Consider the following 19,964-nt stretch of genomic DNA (forward strand, 5'->3'; position numbering starts at 1 on the left):
AGCTCAGTGTTTAGCGATTTTTGATTTTTTTTTGCTCTACTTTTTTTTTGTCGTCCCTACCTGGCCGATATGAAATCTGGCAACCCTGGCAGCAAACCAACTTTCTTTCATCCCAAAGACAAATTAGACAAATTCCAGCGTCATTTATCTAGGGTTACCCCATGTAAAACCATTTAAACATGTAAATTTCATACAAGAATGCTTTTCACCAAGTACAGTGTTTCTGCTTTACAGCTCCAAGTAAAGTTTATAAATAAAATTAGATTTTCTGAAGACCATAGTTTCTAAATGTAAAATGACTTGTCTTGGGTAAACAGATGCATTGACAGTTATACACTGGAGAACTGCCATTGTCTGGCAGAGTCAGTGGTATAATCCACTTCATACCTCAGCTGTCAAGAATTTTGCCTCATTTTTGGTCAGTTCCTCAAAAATCTGGGATTTCTGGCAACTCACTGAGGATTGATTTAACCAAATAAATAATGGCAGACATTTGACTGGCTTCAAATCCTTCAGAAAATGCATAGTAAACTTATTTTAACTTTCCAAGCCTTTCAGAGCAATATTTAATTTATAATCTAATTTTGGGTGTTGGTCCTCCATTTTTGGCTTTGTCCACATTTCTTGGGCTAAGGTTGAGAGGTATGATCCACTTGTAACAGGTAATGACAGGCTGAGTAGTATATTCAGCTTTTTATCATATCCACAACCAGAATACCATTCTACTAGTACTGGCAAATCTTCAAGAGGACAGAGAACCTTCAGTATGATAAGTCATCCAATAACCGTTCATATTTAATTAGTACCAGTTTCCAATAACCGTTCATATTTAATTGGAACCAGTTTCCACTTGTTTTACTTTTAACCCATTTTATTTAGCTTCACTACTCCTTGTGTGACTAATTCAACTTTTATTGCTCAAGATAAACCCAACGTCCACAAGGGCGTTAAGCCTAGCTATGCATCCCAAAATCTCTGAAAAGTTCCAATACCCTTGATAAGTGTAAGAATGGGATTGGGAAATTAACCACTTACAGGTTACCTGTTTGCATCAGACATAGGTGCCAAACCAGGGATAAGTTTCCAGTATAGCATTCAATTGTCAAAGTTGCACTTTAATTGGATTAGTGAGCCTGTTCCATAGAAGGGGTAGTCTCTGGGATACATACCTCCCTCTCCAGCAGGTCCTAGTTATATCACAGGCAAGGTTTAAGTCTTTAGAACAGGTAATTCTAGTACTGTTTTGTGGATATGCAGGAGGTCCAGAGTGGGGTCAGACAATGCCCTGTATGCCAGGTATAGATCTCCCCTCAAAAGCCTGTAGGTGACCATACAGGAATAGGGCTTTAAGGCAGCCTGCATAGGACATATCACTTGCGCCATACTTTTTTTTTAATAGTGATAAACCTCTTTGGACGTTCCAGTTGTTGGATATGCCTGGTTAGGTACATATCAAAGGGGGCATTGTACTTAATGATGGATCAGATGAATGCCAAATACAGTGGAACAATGACTTCCTTGGACTCAGATGCCATACCTTTGTTTATAAGTTGCGCAACATAAATGATTTACTTACCACTGTAGACACATGATTAAAGGCTAGATTACTGTGCGTGTCCAAGTCCCTTACTACTGGGTCAGCTCTAAGGAGTGTGTTGTCAATGTGATAGTTACCAGGGATGGATGACTTCCCAAAAGATAACATTATACATTGCTTGGCATTTAGTTTTAGTCCATGACTGACACCAAGTGTGTGTGTGTGTGTGTGTCAGCCCCTCCTGGAGAACATTTGTGTCAGTCTGAGATTCAGTGACTGCACCTAATTTACAATCTGCAAATTTAGCCATAGACAACTGACATTGGCCTTGACTTCTGAAAAGTAAATGCCAAAAAGTAGCAGCCCAAGGACAGATTCCCAAGGGACTCCACTTGTGACTGGCCTCTTTGTAGAGGTGGCCTCTCCAATTCTAACTTCCTGGGTCCTGTCTGAGTCAGCTGGCTATCCATCAGGTGACATATGGGTTTGTACCCAACCTAGAGTTCGTCAACAATGCCAGAGTGGGGTATGCCTTGGCCAGGTCAAGGTAGGCAGTGTGAAACATGACTTAATCGGGAAAACAATTTTGCCCTCAAACATTGCTTTGGTGACCTTCTCAAAGCAATCCACCAGGTTGAGTAGGCATGATCTGCCCTTAACTAAACCAAACTGGGTTGGGTCCAGTGTCTGGAGGTTTACTACATCTCTAGTGATAATCTCCATGATTCTTTCCATGTCTTTACATGCAAGACTAGTGAGACTTATGGGTCTGTAGATAACCCTTCTTTGTGCAGAGGAATGACTGTTGCCTTTCTGCATTCATGAGACACAAAGCCTCTTTGGAGGCTACAGTTGAATAGTAATTCCAGAGGCCCGATAAGTCATGTTTCATGCTATTTAGAAGGCATTCTGGGATAGGGATATTGTCTGGGCCCATTGATGCAGTGTTCTTGGTCTTGGAGAGAGCATTAAGGACCTGTTCCCTACTGACAAGTAGGGGGAGCTCAATTTGATATTTCCTAAGGGAAGGTTGAGGGGTAGAGAGGAGTAAAGTTAGAGCTGAATTCATCAGCCAGGAGGTTTGCTAAATCTTCTGGCTCAATATAGGTGGCTCCATTTACAGTGAGCTCTTCATACAGTTGTGTTGCCTTTGAGGTTGTGGACATAGCTAAAGAATGCTTTGTGGTTGTCCTTTGCTTAGGAGGCCGAACTTGTCTCAAATTTGGCTTTGGTAGACCATTTGTCCTCAGTTTTGTTTAATGTGCTTTTATCCTGCTGGGTGCTGCACTGCCTAATTTTAGTACTGCTTTCCTGGTTTGGTATTTCCCACAAAAGTTGTAGACGTCACCTAGCTTTTGGTGGCACCTCCGTCTGGACCCTCCATTTTTCACTTGTCACGAATCTTAATATATTTAAGTTTTTCTGTTGCATATAGGCATACTCTATATTGTAGATCACCTATTACTACCCACCACCACCACTCAGATTTAGATTAAGCACAATGTTTGACAATTTCAATGGCTGCTTATCCCAAGCAACTGTTTTGAAGGGAAAGGATAGATTTATTACAGGTGGGCAATCTGTTCCAGTGAATTCTAGCTACAACCTTGGTCTGTGGCATTATACAAGTGTCTGCTGAAGTTACAAAACTATGAACAGGAAAATGCAGCATATATATCAAGAAATGTACTGTGTACTTAACAGCTATGATACAGGAACCACATGCAAATTGGAAGAAAACAAGCATGAGTTTAAAATGTAACAGTTTAATGTTACAATTCTTAAGTCATACAAATTTTATCTTATTTGCCACCTTAAATTATATGTTTAAAGGTTTATTTGAAGAAAATAAGATTTCTGGGTCCCCTTCTGAAGCAATATCAACCAGCTCAATAAAAGTCTGCATCTTTAAGTGGATCCCAAGACAGTCACCCTTTCTAGAGATGCAACTCAATTTTCCTGCAGAGTTTGTGGAAACTTTGGATACCCAGTCTTGGCATTGAATACTCTGCGGCTTTATTCAAATGTTGACAGCACCTAGACTTATTTTAGCAAGGATTCTCCAAAAAAGACAAGTCATCTTTATCCCTGAAAGGCACCAACCAGTGCACTAGAAAGGAACCCAAAATGTTGCACCCAAAATGCAAGCATTACATTTAAATGGAGAACACAAAATACAAGCATTACATTTAAATGGAGAACACAAAATACACACTGCAAAGAAATAGCTCCTTGCACATGAAAGAAGTGAACAGACCTGTTAATACATTCTTTACCACAATGTCATTCTGGCTTTTTGGTGTACAAACAGCAAGTACTGCAATACATCACTTGTACAGAATAAGTAAGTGTACTAAAGCAGCAGGGCCTCTCAACGTTCCCAAAGGATTACCCAAAAATCAAGCTGTGTTGCCTCATTCAAGTATCAGTTAAGGTTCATATATGCAAGTTTAAGAGATGAGCATGAGGTAAGATTTCAAGGTGCACATCTCAACAGCAGATGAGGGACAGTGGCACAGAAATCTCAGTTATAACTTGCCATTTAACCATAGATGAATACTGCATGGTGTAAATTTAGGTTAGAGGAATACAGCCCTCCCTCAAATGGTATTAGTAAACAGAAACCCTAATTAAGATTCCAACAAGGCATGCCACATTCCTAAAAACAAGTTAAATGCATTAATCAAATTTGGAATGCTGTAACATTACACTGCATGTTTACATGACTTTTGTAAGACTATGAAAATCTGGTTTGAACATTAAAAACTCTGTAGTATATTTTTGGAGGGCCTACTAATTTTGCAATTTAAAAAAGCAACAAGTATATGGAGCAAAATTATTTAGTAGAACATCTAGCATTCATTTCACTTAAATGTATGGGAGAGCAATGCAGTGATTTCATTGTCATGCAGGACTTTCTGAACATACAGGATTAAAAAGCTAGCCTGAAGTTGCACCTTCTGGAATACAAAATTTTAATACTGCATCATTAGTTTTACAATAATGCCCCCTTAGAATTAGATAGATAGAAGTTCTTGGCCATTGAGGACAATTGTCTGGTAGCATGGGGGATTAATACTAAGATTTAATGGGCTACTTCCTGGGTTATATTCCCTCAGTTTCCGCTTCCCTACTGAGTGATTAAGCAAGTCATTACCAGAAAGTGCTCTTGGGTCACCCCCTAAAAAGGGAACTAGTTTCCAGTGGGCTTGCATGGTGAAGAAAGTTCTGCTGAGATGCATTCTGCATTGCAGCAACATAATATATGGAGGTCTACCTTCTTGAAACATTGGCTCACTTTGCCAGTGTACCTTTAACTACTCTACACCCATACTTGTCTACATATATTGGCTTCATCTGTTGCATATTTTCATCTTCACAGAAAAGACATGCAATTTCTGTTTTGGGAGGTAGAGTCTCTGGCTTTTTGACCAGTCTTATTCCAACCAGTGGCTATTTTTGATGCGGGTGACTGACGGGACTAACTTTTTTTCATGCTGAATTATTCATTTTTGTACAGCTTCATCTTGGGTCATGACAAAGTTTACTCCAAGAGGTTGATTACCTTAGTTTTTTCTTAAATTTACTTTATCAATTTTTCTTAAGATTTTCTATTGCATATTAATTGATACAACCCTTAGCTTAGAAAAGAAAAAGGTGTCAATAGGTGATTAAATGCTGACCCCTAGAAAAAGGAACAGAAGTGGTCTGTACTTCCTTCCCTGGCAGACTAAGGGAGCTGCAGGAAAAGAATGGAAGCTTCAGAATATAAAGTAGCAAGATTCTATTTCAAGAGGTTTTCCTCTGTGCAACAGATTCATAGCTCAGCAACCTGTACATTAATCAGGATGTACAAACATTTCTATTCCTCAAGTCTTAAACACATTAAGAGGAAGTCTCCCTAGGCAGACTGGGATTTTGAGGATTTGATCACCTTGTCTAAAACACCTGAAAACAATTACAATGGTATCAATGAAATCGCTGTTACAGGAACAGATAGTAACTTTAAAGACTTTCAGCATCTAATTTCTTGGGTTGTAGTCATAAGTTTAATGTGACTGCCAACTTTTTGGATCAAGACGACCAATGCTCAGTCTTCAGTACCTCGTTAAGTGCCTTAGCCTGAAGACTCAAATGTGTATGCATACGTACAGCCACACTATTATACATAGTGATAGTATCAGTAAATCTGAAGAGGTCTTGAGACCAAAGACTAGAATTGAGAGCTTTTGACTACCAACATCTCATTTATGCGCCTGTCTTTGCTGTCCCACAGACTATGCATCTTCACTCCCATAGATATAGCTTCCTAATCAAAGTCTGAGAGGTATCTGTTGCAAGAGTGAATCAGAGCCTGGCAGAAAAGGAAGACCAGGGTTTAGGTTCAACGGGTCTGTCGCTCATCTGGTCAGGATAAAACATTCATAGGCTCTGTTCAAGCAGCTTTATTATGTACAAACTCATCAGGAATGAGGTTTAATAACAAACTTTAAACTAACTAGCTGTCTCACTCATATGCTCACTCTGGCTGCACACACAAAATGGCACTGAAGCTAGCACATGCTTGCTATTTATATGTGTTGTCCTTGAAATGCTTCTTAAAAGGTACAACACTATTCTACATCCTCCCTCTGAGAAATGGGTCAAGCATTATTGATGACATCAACTGACAATTAATACAAAATTCTGTCATGCAATTACACAGAACTAAATACATAGACAATTATGTCCAGGTTGCTGTGCATTTCACACTAGGTCTGGAAATACGACCAAATTGTGCAACAAATTTAGAATAGGTCTAGCAACTGGGATGGTCTCTGCTCAATGTTCAACTTTAGGAAACATCAGTATCAGGAACAGAAGTTAAGATGCATTCTGCAACAGGAACATTGTCTGGATTGCTCCAGGATCTAAAGTCTGAATCATGGGAACAATATGGTGATATCTATTCTAAAATCAGGAAGAGGTCTAAGATTTCTCCTGAACTCCACACACTGATTCTACAAAGTAGGACCTCTGCTCAGCACATATACCTGTTACTTGACCAATCTGGTTGAAACCTTTTGCTATTTATATCCAGTCTCCTTTCAATGTATGAAGAAACCTGCTCTTAGCTGGACTTCTGGAAAGAACACTTTCTGAATAGTTGGGTGTTTTATTCTTTGCTTCAGGCCTCAACAAACTGGAACCGACAGGCAATGTTCTGGTTTGCCTAGACAGAAGTCTGAGCAGGCAAGCCATGTATATCACTGGTATGTTTCTGAGATGAGAGTAAATTCAAAAAGACATCTGTATTATCACGTTTTGACTTCTCTAGTAATTGCTTTGCACTCTGCACGTTCAGCTAGTCCATTTGACTGGGTATTCTGGTCTACTAGTAATGTACAAAGTCCCATTCTTTCGCAAATTTCTGAAACTGACTGGGAAATGAAGTACCATTGTCAGAAATAATTGAGACTACCATGGGCTGAGAAATGATTTCAACTTGGTGACAACAGTGGATGTTAGATTAGGTAGTAAAGCGATCTCCAACCAGTTCAAATAAGTCTCCCAACACTAAGTAATGCTGATTGTTCCACTTTAATACATCAGTGGCTACTGTTGACAAAGGTAGTTCAAGAATTTTACTTGGCTGAAGTGATTTTTTGCAAATGCAGTTTAGTACTATTGCATACTGAAAAAAGTACTTTATCAATGTCTTACTAGAGAAGGCCAAAATACTAGGCCTCTTGCCCTTTTGGTAGATTTAGAACTTGGGTGACCACGATACAAAATCTGGATATATTCATGCTGTAAGGAAGCAGGAACAATTTTAGGACCTTTGAAAATAATGACATCTTCCATTAACATTACATCTCTGCAAGGAAAATAAGTTTGCACTTCAGGTGGTACACACTGTTGCTTTGACAGCCATCCAGTATTAATGTAGTGGTTGAGCTTTGGCAAAACTGGTCAGTCCTTGCATGATCTCAGCTCAAGTCTCATGGTAGAAAAACTACACACTTCCATGACAAAGTCAATTCTCTGCATTAAGCTGTTCCATTGCATTTCAGGGTGATCTGGATAAATCAGCCAGATAAAGTTTGCCTTTTGTACAGACCATTTTGAAGTTGTACTTTTACAATTTGAGCATCATTCTTTGCAATCTCACTGGAGCTGAATGCATAGGCTTCTTTAAAATAGTGACTAGAGGTTGGTGATCAGTTTCAGTCTGAATAGCTTGACCATGAACATACAAATACTATTGCCAAAAGTTCTCAATTTGGAGCATACTGCATTTCAGTTTGGGTAAGAGTTCTAGATGCATAGACTACTGGTCTCCCTTCCTGAAGAATAACTGCACCAAGACCAAATTTTGAAGCATCACAGGAAAGTGACTGGTTTATTGACATCACAATATCTTAACGTGGGGCAATTTTCTGCTTAAGGTTTTCAAATGCTCTCTGGTGCTGTTCCAACCAATACCATGTAACATTTCTTGTGCATCAGTGCTTTTCAAAGGCACTGTCAACTAACTAAAGTCTGGTATACATTTGCCTAACTAGTTGACCATACCAAGAAAATGAAGAGCTTTGAACATTATCTGGTGCTGGCATCTCAAGAATGGCTGCTTGCTTGGATGGGTCCGGTCACAAGCCAGTGCTAGTAAATAAATGACCTACATATTAACTTTTGGCAGTCAGAATTTGCACTTCAGAGGACTCTGCTTCAAATTCACTTCACATGCTCCATCTAGAACTTTAAGGCTTCTGTCATGCTCTGATTCACCATTGCCTCCAACTACAGTCTACTATTGTGGCACAAGGATACCCCAAAAATTTACTCCATTGCATGCTGAAAGACTTCACTTACAGAATTTATTCCAAATGGCATCCAAAGTATGGACATCTTCCAAATGGGGTACTGAAAGTAGTCAGTAGTGAAGACTTTCGATCAAGCATCATTTGCCAAAATGAACTTTCTGCATCAAAGACTATTAGGGCTGCGACTCAGACTATATGTATAGGATGATGCAGTCTCTAATGCTTTGATCAAATCTCTTGGGTCAAAGCATATTCTAATTTCATCTGAGCCTTTTTTGTGGGCTACTAACATGGATGACACCCATTCAAGTTGGTTCTTTAACTGGACAAATTACACCTCGCTGCACCATTTTATCCAACTGAGCTTTGACTATCCTGCATAGCTAATGGAACGTTTCTTGCTGGCCTGACCACTGGACTGACTTCTGGGTCTAACTTCATGGAACACAACTGGAAGTTTGCATTGAAAATATCAGCATACTTGAAAAAATAGTATCAGTGAAACTGGAACTGGGCCATGTGCTTATATGATTAACTTCTTTGTAAAGGAAAGCAAATTAATTCTCAAACTGTCAGACTCTGACTGCACAGGCCTTTGGACTGCAGAATGTTAAGCTGTAGCAGTTCCTAGGCAAACAAAAGCAATACTGAGCCTTTGGTTTGAATTTCTTCACCTCCATAACAAACGCATTTCACACTAGCCACATTAAGTTGCTCACCACCAGCTCTCACCTTAGCAAATGAGTCTGCTGACATGTTACATTTTAAACCAGCGTCTAACTTTGAGCTTGGAGGATTTACCATTAATCTGGATAGTACAAAGCACTTCACTGTTTGCCAACAAATTCACTGCTTCAACCTTTTCACCAATTACGGACACCATTTACATAGAAAGTAGAGTTGCAGCTCGCTAGGATCAACCTGCTTTAAGTGATCCTTTATAACTAAGGTTTACTTGATTCGCAAGACCTTTGAAAACTGTTTTTTCAGTTGTGGCACTGCTGACCAAATGCCAAGCACTTAGACTCATGACTGGCACCACAACTGTAACAGTTAAAGCCTGATTTGGGTTTTGCTGATTCACCCTTGTAGTGCACGAAGTATGCCCTTTATTTAGAACTTGCTGGAAAACTGGGTTTTACCTATCACACTCACAGGTGTTACAGCTGCCATGTACTTCGGCCTGATTCTGCTAGCCAGCCACATGTTGCATGCTGTCTACATTTGCTCTGGAGCCTGCTGAAACTAGAAGTTATGCACTTACCATAACGTTCCACGTTTGTAGTCCATCTTGCCTATATTCTTTACTGCTTGGGTTTGGAGACCATCCTCGGCTCAGACTCTGCCAAATACTAAAGATAGAGCTTTCAGTGGCATAGGGCTAATCCCTATCCCATGATGCAAACAAGATCTGGTGATATATCCTGGGGGCAAGCAAGAAGCATCTTATCTTCTATATGTATATAAACATACATATAAATATATATACATTTTTACAATCACTAATTCAGTCAAGGAAAAGGCTGTCATCTCTGCAGGCAGATAATTTTGTTCACCAGTTCCTCCAGGAACGGGAGCAGGGAATGAGGATGGGATGCAAGAATATAGGAGAGATGGACTACAAACATGGAATGTTATGGTAAGTACATAACTTCTAGATGTTATGTAGTCCTATCTTGCCATGATTCTTGTTCGTTGGGACAGCATCCCTAGCACCTAAACCCTAGGGTGGCTCAGGACAAGACTTCAGTACCGTGGATCCAAAGGAAGCCCTGTTCCAGGGGGCCAAGCCCACTTTATAATGAATGATAAAGGTGAGGTTTTGCCCATGTAGCAGCTGCACAAATCGAATCTATAGGAAACCTTGCTTGAAAAGCAAATTAAGTTGAGACTGACCTAATGGAGTGACCTTTTATCTTCCCTGGTAACTGTAGGTCATTCTTTTGGTATGAAAGGATGCAATCCGTAAGCCATTTAGGCCACATCACCTTGGAGACTTTCTTTTTCTGATAAGACAGGATTATCAAAGTTGATCAGACTGTCTTGTTCTATGCAAGTAGAAAACAGTCTGTGCACATCAAGCTGTAGTTTATATTCTGCCTTGTTGGTGTAATTGGGGAAAAAGACTGGCAGTTCTATGGATTGGTTTATGTTTTCCAAACAAACCTTTGGGAGGAAGGAAGGATTCGTTCTCCGAGATATCCTATCCTGATAAAATAGGATACAAGGCAGACGTACTGAAATAGCCTGCAGCTCTGAAACTTCTAGCCAATGTAATGGCAACAAGGAAGAGGGTTTTCCATGATAAATATTTCAGATAAGTAGAAGCAGGTTCATAGGGAGATGGTCAAAATTTAGAACCAAATTTAAATCCCAGGGTGTCATCGGTTCCTTAAAAATAGGGGGCCTAAACAGAAAGGTACCTTTGAGAAAGGCCTCACAATCTGAGACATAATGGGAACACCCATTTCACCTGTATGAAAATTGGAAAAAGCAGCTAATTGTACCTTAATAGTAGCTGTTGCAGCACCGCCTTCAGATTTGAGAAAAACTAAAATTGCTGGAATAGAGGCGGTAAGAGGTCTGATATTTTGTTTAGCTGCCCAACATGAACATCTCTTCCATTTGTTAGAGTATAATTTCCTAGTGGAAGGTTTATGGGAAGAAGCTAGAATATATGACTTACTGCTGGTGTAAAATAGCACCTGGCTAGTCATGAAATTGGAGCAGCCAAGCAGTCAACTTGAGGGTGTAGATGGATGGAACTCTCAGAGTGTCAGAAGGTCTGGAATTGGATCCAGAATCCTTCAAGAGGTGGGTTTGCAGATAGGCAAACCAAACCTGACGAGGCCAGTAAGGAGCAATGAGGATCATTTTGCTTCGACCATTTGGCTTTCTCTAACACCTTTGGAAAGGGGGGAAAAGGCAGGGTACTCCCAAGGGCCAATCATGAACCAGTGCATCCCTGGGTGGCTTCCCCTTTGGGGGAATTAGGGCAAAGTAGTTGCTGCATTAGGGCAAAGTAGTTGCTGCATTAGGGCAAAGTAGTTGCTGCATTAGGGCAAAGTAGTTGCTGCATTAGGGCAAAGTAGTTGCTGCATTAGGGCAAAGTAGTTGCTGCATTAGGGCAAAGTAGTTGCTGCATTAGGGCAAAGTAGTTGCTGCATTAGGGCAAAGTAGTTGCTGCATTAGGGCAAAGTAGTTGCTGCATTAGGGCAAAGTAGTTGCTGCATTAGGGCAAAGTAGTTGCTGCATTAGGGCAAAGTAGTTGCTGCATTAGGGCAAAGTTGCTGCATTAGGGCAAAGTAGTTGCTGCATTAGGGCAAAGTAGTTGCTGCATTAGGGCAAAGTAGTTGCTGCATTAGGGCAAAGTAGTTGCTGCATTAGGGCAAAGTAGTTGCTGCATTAGGGCAAAGTAGTTGCTGCATTAGGGCAAAGTAGTTGCTGCATTAGGGCAAAGTAGTTGCTGCATTAGGGCAAAGTAGTTGCTGCATTAGGTATTCTTGGGAGTGGCGAAAAGGTCGCAGCAAGGCTGGCCCCATCTGTGGAAAATCATCTCGGCAATCTCTGTTCAGGGACTACTCGTGAGGTAATGGAGTCCGGAGTCTGTCCACTATCACATTGGGATTTCATGTGTGCTGCAATTAGAAAGCGTTGAGAAGCAATTGCCCACTGCCAAACTCTTAATGCCTCGAGGGTAAAATTTTGTTCCTCCTTGTTTATATACCACACTACCAACATGTAGTCTGAATTGCAATTGTTCCTAGAGGGAAAGAGTCCTGAAGTGCCTGCAACACAAAGCACCACTCATCTCTAGGAGGTTTATATGTAGATAGTTCTTGTGGTCCTGCTATAAACCACCCGATCTGGGAAGCATCCATGGTTAATACTGCCTGTGGTTGGGGAAACAAAGGGACGACCTAGATGCAGCTGGTCTGACTGAAGCCACTATGTTAAATCTTTTGCAAGACTCCGTGATGTACATCTGATGTGAAAGAGGGAGATCTTTGATAGACCACTGTGCGAATAAGAGTAATTGTAGGAGTCATGTGAAATAGGGCTAATGGCACCAGCAGAATGGCAGCAGCCATGGTTCCCAGGGTCCAACACTCATCTGGCCTGGGCTTTCTTTATGGAGATAAAAATTTTTTACCTGTTTATGCAGGGAGTGGATTCAATCTGGGGTGAGTTTTGCCATGTCCGAGTTTAACTCTGCTCCTAAGAAGACAATATGTTGCAACAGTAACAAGGCAGATTTTTCTTGATTTATAGTGATGCCCAGCTTGTTGGTAAGAAGGTTTCATCCCTAGCCTGAGATAGTAGATGCCTGGTAGAGGCAGTGAGGAGCCAGTCAAGATATGGAAACACTTTGAATCCCTGACATCTTAGGTGAGCCGTGACCACTGCCATACATTTGAACAATCTGGGGGCTGTAGCGAGACTAAAGGGCAGGGCTCAAAACTGGTAGTGACTAGCTCCCAGCCGGAAGCGCAGATGCCTTCTGGACCACCTGTCCATTTTTATATGGTAGTACGCATTCTTGAGGTCAATAGAGCACATCCAGTTGTCTTTCCTTATGAAAGGGAATACTGACTGCAGGGTTACCATACAGAACTTTGTTTTCTTTACAGATTCATTTAATCTGCTAAGATCCAAGATGCATCTCCAGTCTCCTGTCTTTTCTGGCACTAAAAAGAACCTTGAGTAAGTTTCGGATCCTATCTGGTCTGTGGGGACTTCTTGGATGACTTGTCTAGCAACGCTTGCATCTCTAGAGCTGCAAGTCCTTTTGCGCGGGTGGAACATCTGTACCCATTTGTCTTGGGAAATTTGAAGCCAGGTGTTTGGGTACAATGACAACCGACCCCCGACTGCCTCCAGAGAAGGACAGGCGGGTTTCCTTTAATGAGTGCTGGTAGGGCCCATCAGAGAAGGTCTCCCTGTTGCCCTGATTCTGCAGACCCCCCCCCCTGTCACGAGGGCAGCATCTTCCAATTACAACTTCCCCCTCTTTGCCCCGGGGGAAGAACAGTCACTTGCGTCAGAGAAACCTTTTTGAGAGTTGTGGAACCACATTTTTCCCACCCTTTTGACCTTTGCGATAAGGTCTGGAAGGGGCAGAAAGACTCCGACAGAAGGCTTTCCCATCCTTCTCGCACCTGGTCAGTCTCCTTTGCCACAGGTCCAAACAACGCTGAACCATCTAAAGGGGCATTGGTAAATGAAGACTTGAAAGGGTCATTAAAGTTACAAAAGTGCATCCAGCAATGTCTCCAGAAAGATTCCTGAAGCAGCCACTCTACTCGCTCAGTCAGCTGCATAGGAGATTAGCCTCATGGAGTTCACAATAGAGGTAAGGGTGGCTAGCTGAGGACACCTGGTCTGTGGACCCCACAGCTACTGCTCCTTGAAGGGCATCTCCGAGGTTTGATGAGATTCCTTTGAAGTTTAGTGAAGTGAGATAAATAGTTCAGCAACCACAAGGTGAAAGTCACTGAAGAGAACATGCGCTTGCCATATCTATCCATAGGGTCTATTAGGAGAATGGATAGATGAAGTTTGACAATTCCTTCTTTATGGCCACCATAACATCTATGGGAACTCTTTAAAAATTCCTTTTCTTTATGGGCAGTTATAAATTTGTTTGGCATCCTTGGAACAGGCTTCACAGTGTCTGGCAAAGTCCATGCTTTCCTGGAAATGACTAGTCATAAGTAGTCACTCAGGAGGTGAAAGGGTGAGATTCGAAAGCCTCCAGGTATACCGAATCATCCTCCAAAAGGGTTGATGGGCTGCCAATCACCCCTCTGTCAGGATTTCCAGGATGTCAGCAAAGGAGACATCCTCAGAGGGGGATCTTGGGGACCCCTCGGATTCATCCAAGTTGGTATCTGAAGTAACTGACTCAGGGGAGTCAATGTGCTTTCTCTTGAAAAGCCTCTGCCTGGAAACATCTGGGAATTCTCCTGAGTATCCCTCTGAGGAAGAGGGGGTATCACCTGTGGCTCCGGATCTCTATGCTTTTGGGGGGGGGGTGGAGAAGAGAGACAGGCACCTGGTGGGTAATAGGGAATGGATCAGATAGTGGTACCATCTGAGGGGACAGCTTCCTGTCTACCTCAAAAGCACCCCCAGCCTGCTCCAAAGACCTCAACACTGAGAATGCTGGAGATAGGCTCAGAGGAGGAGGCAGTTCCGAGGGAGAGGTAGGTGCTGAGCTCAACCGACCCAAAGCACCAAAAGGGAGAGTCTGATCAGAAGACATACCGCACCAACTCTCACCCCCAGAGCCAACCGGAGAGCATTGGCTCCCAGATGTCTCTGCTCTGGACAGAACTGGACACCAAAGCTGAAGTTGGAAACTAAAAAGCCGGCAAGGGTCTCAGGGTCAATGGTTCCACTACAATCTGATCCATATCCTCCGGCTCCAAAGACTAGAATAATTGGAGGAGGAATCAAAGTGGAGCGAAGATAGGTGACTCAGATGCCATTGGGATCAGAGGTGAAAGCAATTTAGGCAGGGCCAGTGTGCGTAGCAATTTTCACCACCCATTCTACATCATGATCTGAAAGACTGGAGGAGCGGGTGGACAAAGAGGGAGATCTCCTAGACTCCAATATACGAGATCTGAAGACTGGTGACACCGGTCAGATCCAAAGCTGGGGGTCAAAGAGCAGAAACCTCAGCTCCTTTGACACGAATGCTGAACAGGCTGGTGATGCAGACTTGTTGGAGCAGAGCCCTCTGTTCAGAAATCTTGCATGGCTCTGAATCTGGAGCGGAAGCTGGCCTTTTTCTCGATCACTCAGAGCCCTCATCCAAAGCTTCCTGAAAGGGAAGACTACCTTTGGCCATTAACTTAGTTTTATGCTCCAGCAGAACTCTACTACTAAAACCGTGACAAATAGTGCAAGGGTCTTGCAGATGTATGGCACAGAGACATTAAGCACAATTAGTGCGCATCTGTCAATGACATCTTTCCAGCACACACTACACAATTCTTGAACCCAGAAGGCTTACGTTCCTTGGGTTATTTAGAGGAGTCCTCTGAACTCTCCTTAGAGATTTTTTAGACAAAAACAAACTAAAACTTAAACTTTTTTTTTAAATAAATAGAATCCTCCAACTGAAACAGATTCTATCGAAAGGGGAAAGGACAGAACCCTCTAACTTAAATGGGTTCTGACCTGGGAGAGAAAATGGCCCTGAAGCTTAATGGGCTGAGAAAGGCCTCTAAAATGGCACACTAAAAAGGGGTATATAGGGAAGAAAAATAGTCCAACTAGCTAAAATACCAAAAGTTTGGAAAAATAGCCAACTAAATATACATCTCAAATCTTGCGTGGCAAATGAGATCTGGGGATATAGATTGGGCATCATGGGATAGGGATTAGCCTTGAGCCACTGAAAACTCTTGAGCTTTAGTATTCGGCTGAGTTGGAGCAGAGGATTGGCACCGAACCCAACCAGCAAGAAATACAGCGAGATAGGACTACATAACATCTATGCTTTTATCACTTTCATAGCATACCTGGGTGCCTTTCTGTAACCTCATGGATTTGGCCAATCTCAACAGCTTTGCTCAGAGCTAAATCTCTCACCGTAGCACTAATACCACACAAGCCCGTCTCTCCTTTAATCTTTTAAGTCACCTTAAGTCACAAAACCTACAGGTTTTAGTTTTGTTTCTCAGGTCAGTAATAAGCTGCAAAAGTTCATCCTTGCTTTTGATAAGAGTAAAACAAATGCCTCTTTACTGCAACATTAACAAGTGGCTCTACTGCAACATTTGTCTGGGGGTTGCACATTTCCCCAAATTTGTGTTTCAAACACTGTGGGTCCTCCCTTGATTCAGCCTGTAAAACATACAATTTTCCCCTTTATATACTGCTGGTGAATACACAAATGAATGCTCTCTTTCAATGGCCTCTGACTCAGCTTTGTTTACCAAAATGAATGCCCCAGTGTATGCATCTGTCAAAATAAACTGCTCGTAAAAAAAAATACTCACTCAAATATTCTCCAATTCTCTGCAACATTATGATAAAATACAAGTGGTAATAGTTTTCAAAATCCATCTCCCATGCTAGCAAATTATAGTAGAACAATGCAACCCAAGTCCACCTGTGACTGCATGAACATGCACATATACCTGAAATTTATTTAACTATGCCCAACAGCACAAGCAGCCTCTGAACTGAACTTTGCAAAACAAGTCTCTCTGGCACAAGAATACTCTTGAAATTACTGTACTGCAAGAAGAAACCTCAGTAAGAAACATTTCAAAATAACTGCACTATGAATAAACTGGGCAGAAGCTCAGAGTAAGACTCATTTGGAAGTTATTGCACTTTGCGAATTAACAGTACACAGCACACTGAAACTTTGAAAAAATGGCTGTACTTTGCTAAACTCTTTACAGTGCAATGGCAGTTTCCTGACGGCTGCCCAACTATATATTTTAGAAACTCCTTGTTTCGACATTGGGGTTTCGCTTAGATGAACGTTCACTTAAAAGCTGTCCAACATGTCTTGACATTTTAAGCATTCGTTAAATCTTAGACCACACACACCTGGTTTACTATCAAAACCAGGTAACATCAGAATGTAAACCATTCAAAAATACAGTTTACATGTTAGATGTGCAGATTAGGTTGGAATATCAACAACCTAAATAAGGCAAAGTCGAATTAGGACTTCTGAAATTCATTGTCCCTTTGCAGTATGTACACACCAAATCCACAACGCTGACAGTAATGTTTTGGCAGGGGGGGGGCAAGTCCTGCTGCACACCCCCCACACCCCCTGCCACATATATTCCAACTCAGAGATCGCACTAGTGTGGAAAAGGGTAAGTCTCCCAATCTACACTGTCCCACTATCTCCATACGCAACACTGCCCATGTACGAGTGAATGCACAGTGGCATTCGCTGAACAGGAGACTTGCAGAATTGAAGGTTGGCAATATGGGAATCTGCCAACTAATGTTCCGCATTTCCCCGTTTACCAAACCTTAGTTCTGCATTATGATATTAAACCTATGTTTCTATCACATGTATGCAACTGCTTTACCAAAACAGAAGGAATTAAAGTGGTAAGATTTTCTGTACCGTTGCTCCTGTAAAAACAATTGGCATGTCAGAAAGGGTGATGAATACTGACCAATGACCATCAATTCTCATTTTCCACCAAGAAAAGGTGACCAATGACCATCAATTCTCATTTTCCACCAAAAAAAGGAGGTTCTCAGGGGGAAGGCAGATGAAATGGCCAATGACCAGGTAAAGTGGGCTTGGAAAGATGAGACAATTGCAAATCTTTTAATGAACAGAAATACCATCTGTAATCTATACAGGTAGTGCAAGTAAATCCCTCTTCACTTAAGTGAATTAGTTGAAGGCGATAGTTGATCCAGTTCTCTGAACCCCCCCCCCTTTTTTTTTTATGTATTCAGAGAAAAAATCACCTTCACTTAAAAGGATTAGCCGGGGGGGTGGGGTGAGAATAGCAGAAAGACCAGTAGTCAAGAAATAAATTTACCTGTGGGTTTTCTTACCATTACCCAAGTGTTTATGCAGATAGGCTGAATGGGTGAACAGAACCAGTTATCAGCAGCATGGGGGAGAACACCAAAGGCATATCATTACAAGCAATGAAAAGTAGAGGTTCCGAACCTTTTGACTAATGTCACTGATGAAGGGAGTGAGCCTACATGGTTACAATCACCAGAAAAAAAACAGTTTCAGGACATGGGGATCAGGATGCTAGATTTCCAAATAGCAACATAGGAAATCCGGACTGGGCTCCAGAATTGATGCAGGATATCACAGATGAGATCAGAGCTAGGCCAAGGCAGAACAGCCCAAAAAAGCACAGAGGATGACTAAGCTCAACAACTTGCTGGCTTTGTAGACGTTCCAAGATCAATAGTAGAAGCATAAAGGAAAACTGTGACCAAGCGTAAAAACAAGCATCCCTTGGGAGTATCCCCAAAAGAATTAGAAAATTATCTGCCATATTTGTACTTGCAGGGGAGAAGGCTGTTCTAAGGTTTGCTCCGATAGCTGGGAATCCAATTGACAACTGATTGAGGGACCACCAATGAGGAAATACACTAGACTTACAGATGCAGTTTGTCAGCCATTTCTACAATTGCATGTGCTGTAGTTAGTAGCAGTTTACAGAGTTCACACCTTCATTGCCTTTCTGTACAAGAGATAGGATAGTATTTCTCCCTATTTGACAGATACTGGTGTCATTGGAGTACACTGAGGATAGTATTCCTCCCTCCCTGTTTGACATACAGAGATACTGATGTGTCATTGGAGTACACTGCAATAGATGTCAGAGTAAAGGCATGCAGAAAGCAACTTGCAAGGCAAAAAGGAACCTCTGGTAAAAGACAAACCTCATGAAAGGAAATTACTTCAACTGTTCCTGCTACCCTGATGGAAGTGCCATGTGGTGTCTGGTACGAGAGGAAGGGGTCAGAACAGCCCATCTAGAACGGGTCATTTGACTGGATCTACTAGCAAAAAGGACATTAGCAAATTAGCTCTATAGGAGCAGATGGAGGCTAAATAGTACACGAGCATGCAGAATTACTCTAGCTGGCAGGGAACAGAAGTGACAGCAAACCACCTTGACTTATGGATGTTGTGATATGGTGATCAAAGATGCAATCTAATTTGTACTGTTCAAGTGAGAGCTTATGAATTTCAAGTGTATTGGCAATAGATCCAATTTGCCAGATTTATAGCAATGCCCATGTGTCTGGAGCCTTAAGCAAGTAATTCCAAGTAACAACTGATATCTGGTTGAAGCAGTAAGACAGTCACCCAGATATGGAAGAGACCTGAAATTCTCTGAACCACAGGTGAGCAGCCACTACTGGCATGAGCATGAAAAAATAAAGGGAACAGAGCTAATTATGTAGGGCAGAGCCAGTGACTGGCTACTCACTGAAGTCTCCAGGAGCACCAGTTTAATTTGATGCAATAGTATGTGCCCCATAAATGTATGGAGTACATCCAATCCTTGCCAAGAAGGGCAGGATGGACTGTGCCCTCTGGAACTTTTTCTAAGAAGGGAAGAAAAAAAGGAAAGGGAAATTACCTCTGGGTATAAATGCTTATTATCCTAGCATAGTTTGTAAAGCTAATCTAAGAGTCCAGGTGAAGAAAAAAAACTTAACAGCTTCCATACATAATATGGGGTAATGTATTTGCCCCAAGCAGAGAGGTCTCCAAGTTTACTGGAAAGTGGGACAGATTGGGAGAGATCGTAAGCCAGGGTGGTATGCAAGACTCTGAGGCCAACCAGTAAACTGGATAAGGGAAGATATCCAGATCCTGAGGGAGTATCGGAGACCCATCCAGGACAAGAGTCTGCCCTCCAAGTAGGATTAAAGACAAACCTAAGGAGAAAGAAATTCCAGCCAAGCAGTGCCAGAATGTCACAGCCAGTCCCCTGCTTGAAAGTCACAACACAGCCCTTTCATGCCTTCTAAAATAAGGACACCATACCTTTCTATCTTAGCTCACGTATCGGGACAAAATTTTCAGTGAGTTGGTGGACCAGACTTCAAAACTGAAACATGGACACCAGTCAATGTTGTGTAGT

The 19,964-nt window shown here is 41.8% G+C and overlaps 1 protein-coding gene across 4 annotated transcripts in view; it reads right to left on the minus strand.

The window, feature by feature from the left end:
* The window catches only part of RBPMS2 (RNA binding protein, mRNA processing factor 2), a 536,932-nt gene that overhangs the window by 228,119 nt on the left and 288,849 nt on the right, over window positions 1-19,964 (minus strand). The window lies entirely within an intron of this gene.

Source organism: Protopterus annectens, chromosome 7.part0 (genome assembly GCF_019279795.1).
Source record: "Protopterus annectens isolate FY-2018-M chromosome 7.part0, PAN1.0, whole genome shotgun sequence".
Taxonomy (NCBI): Eukaryota; Metazoa; Chordata; order Ceratodontiformes; family Protopteridae; genus Protopterus; species Protopterus annectens.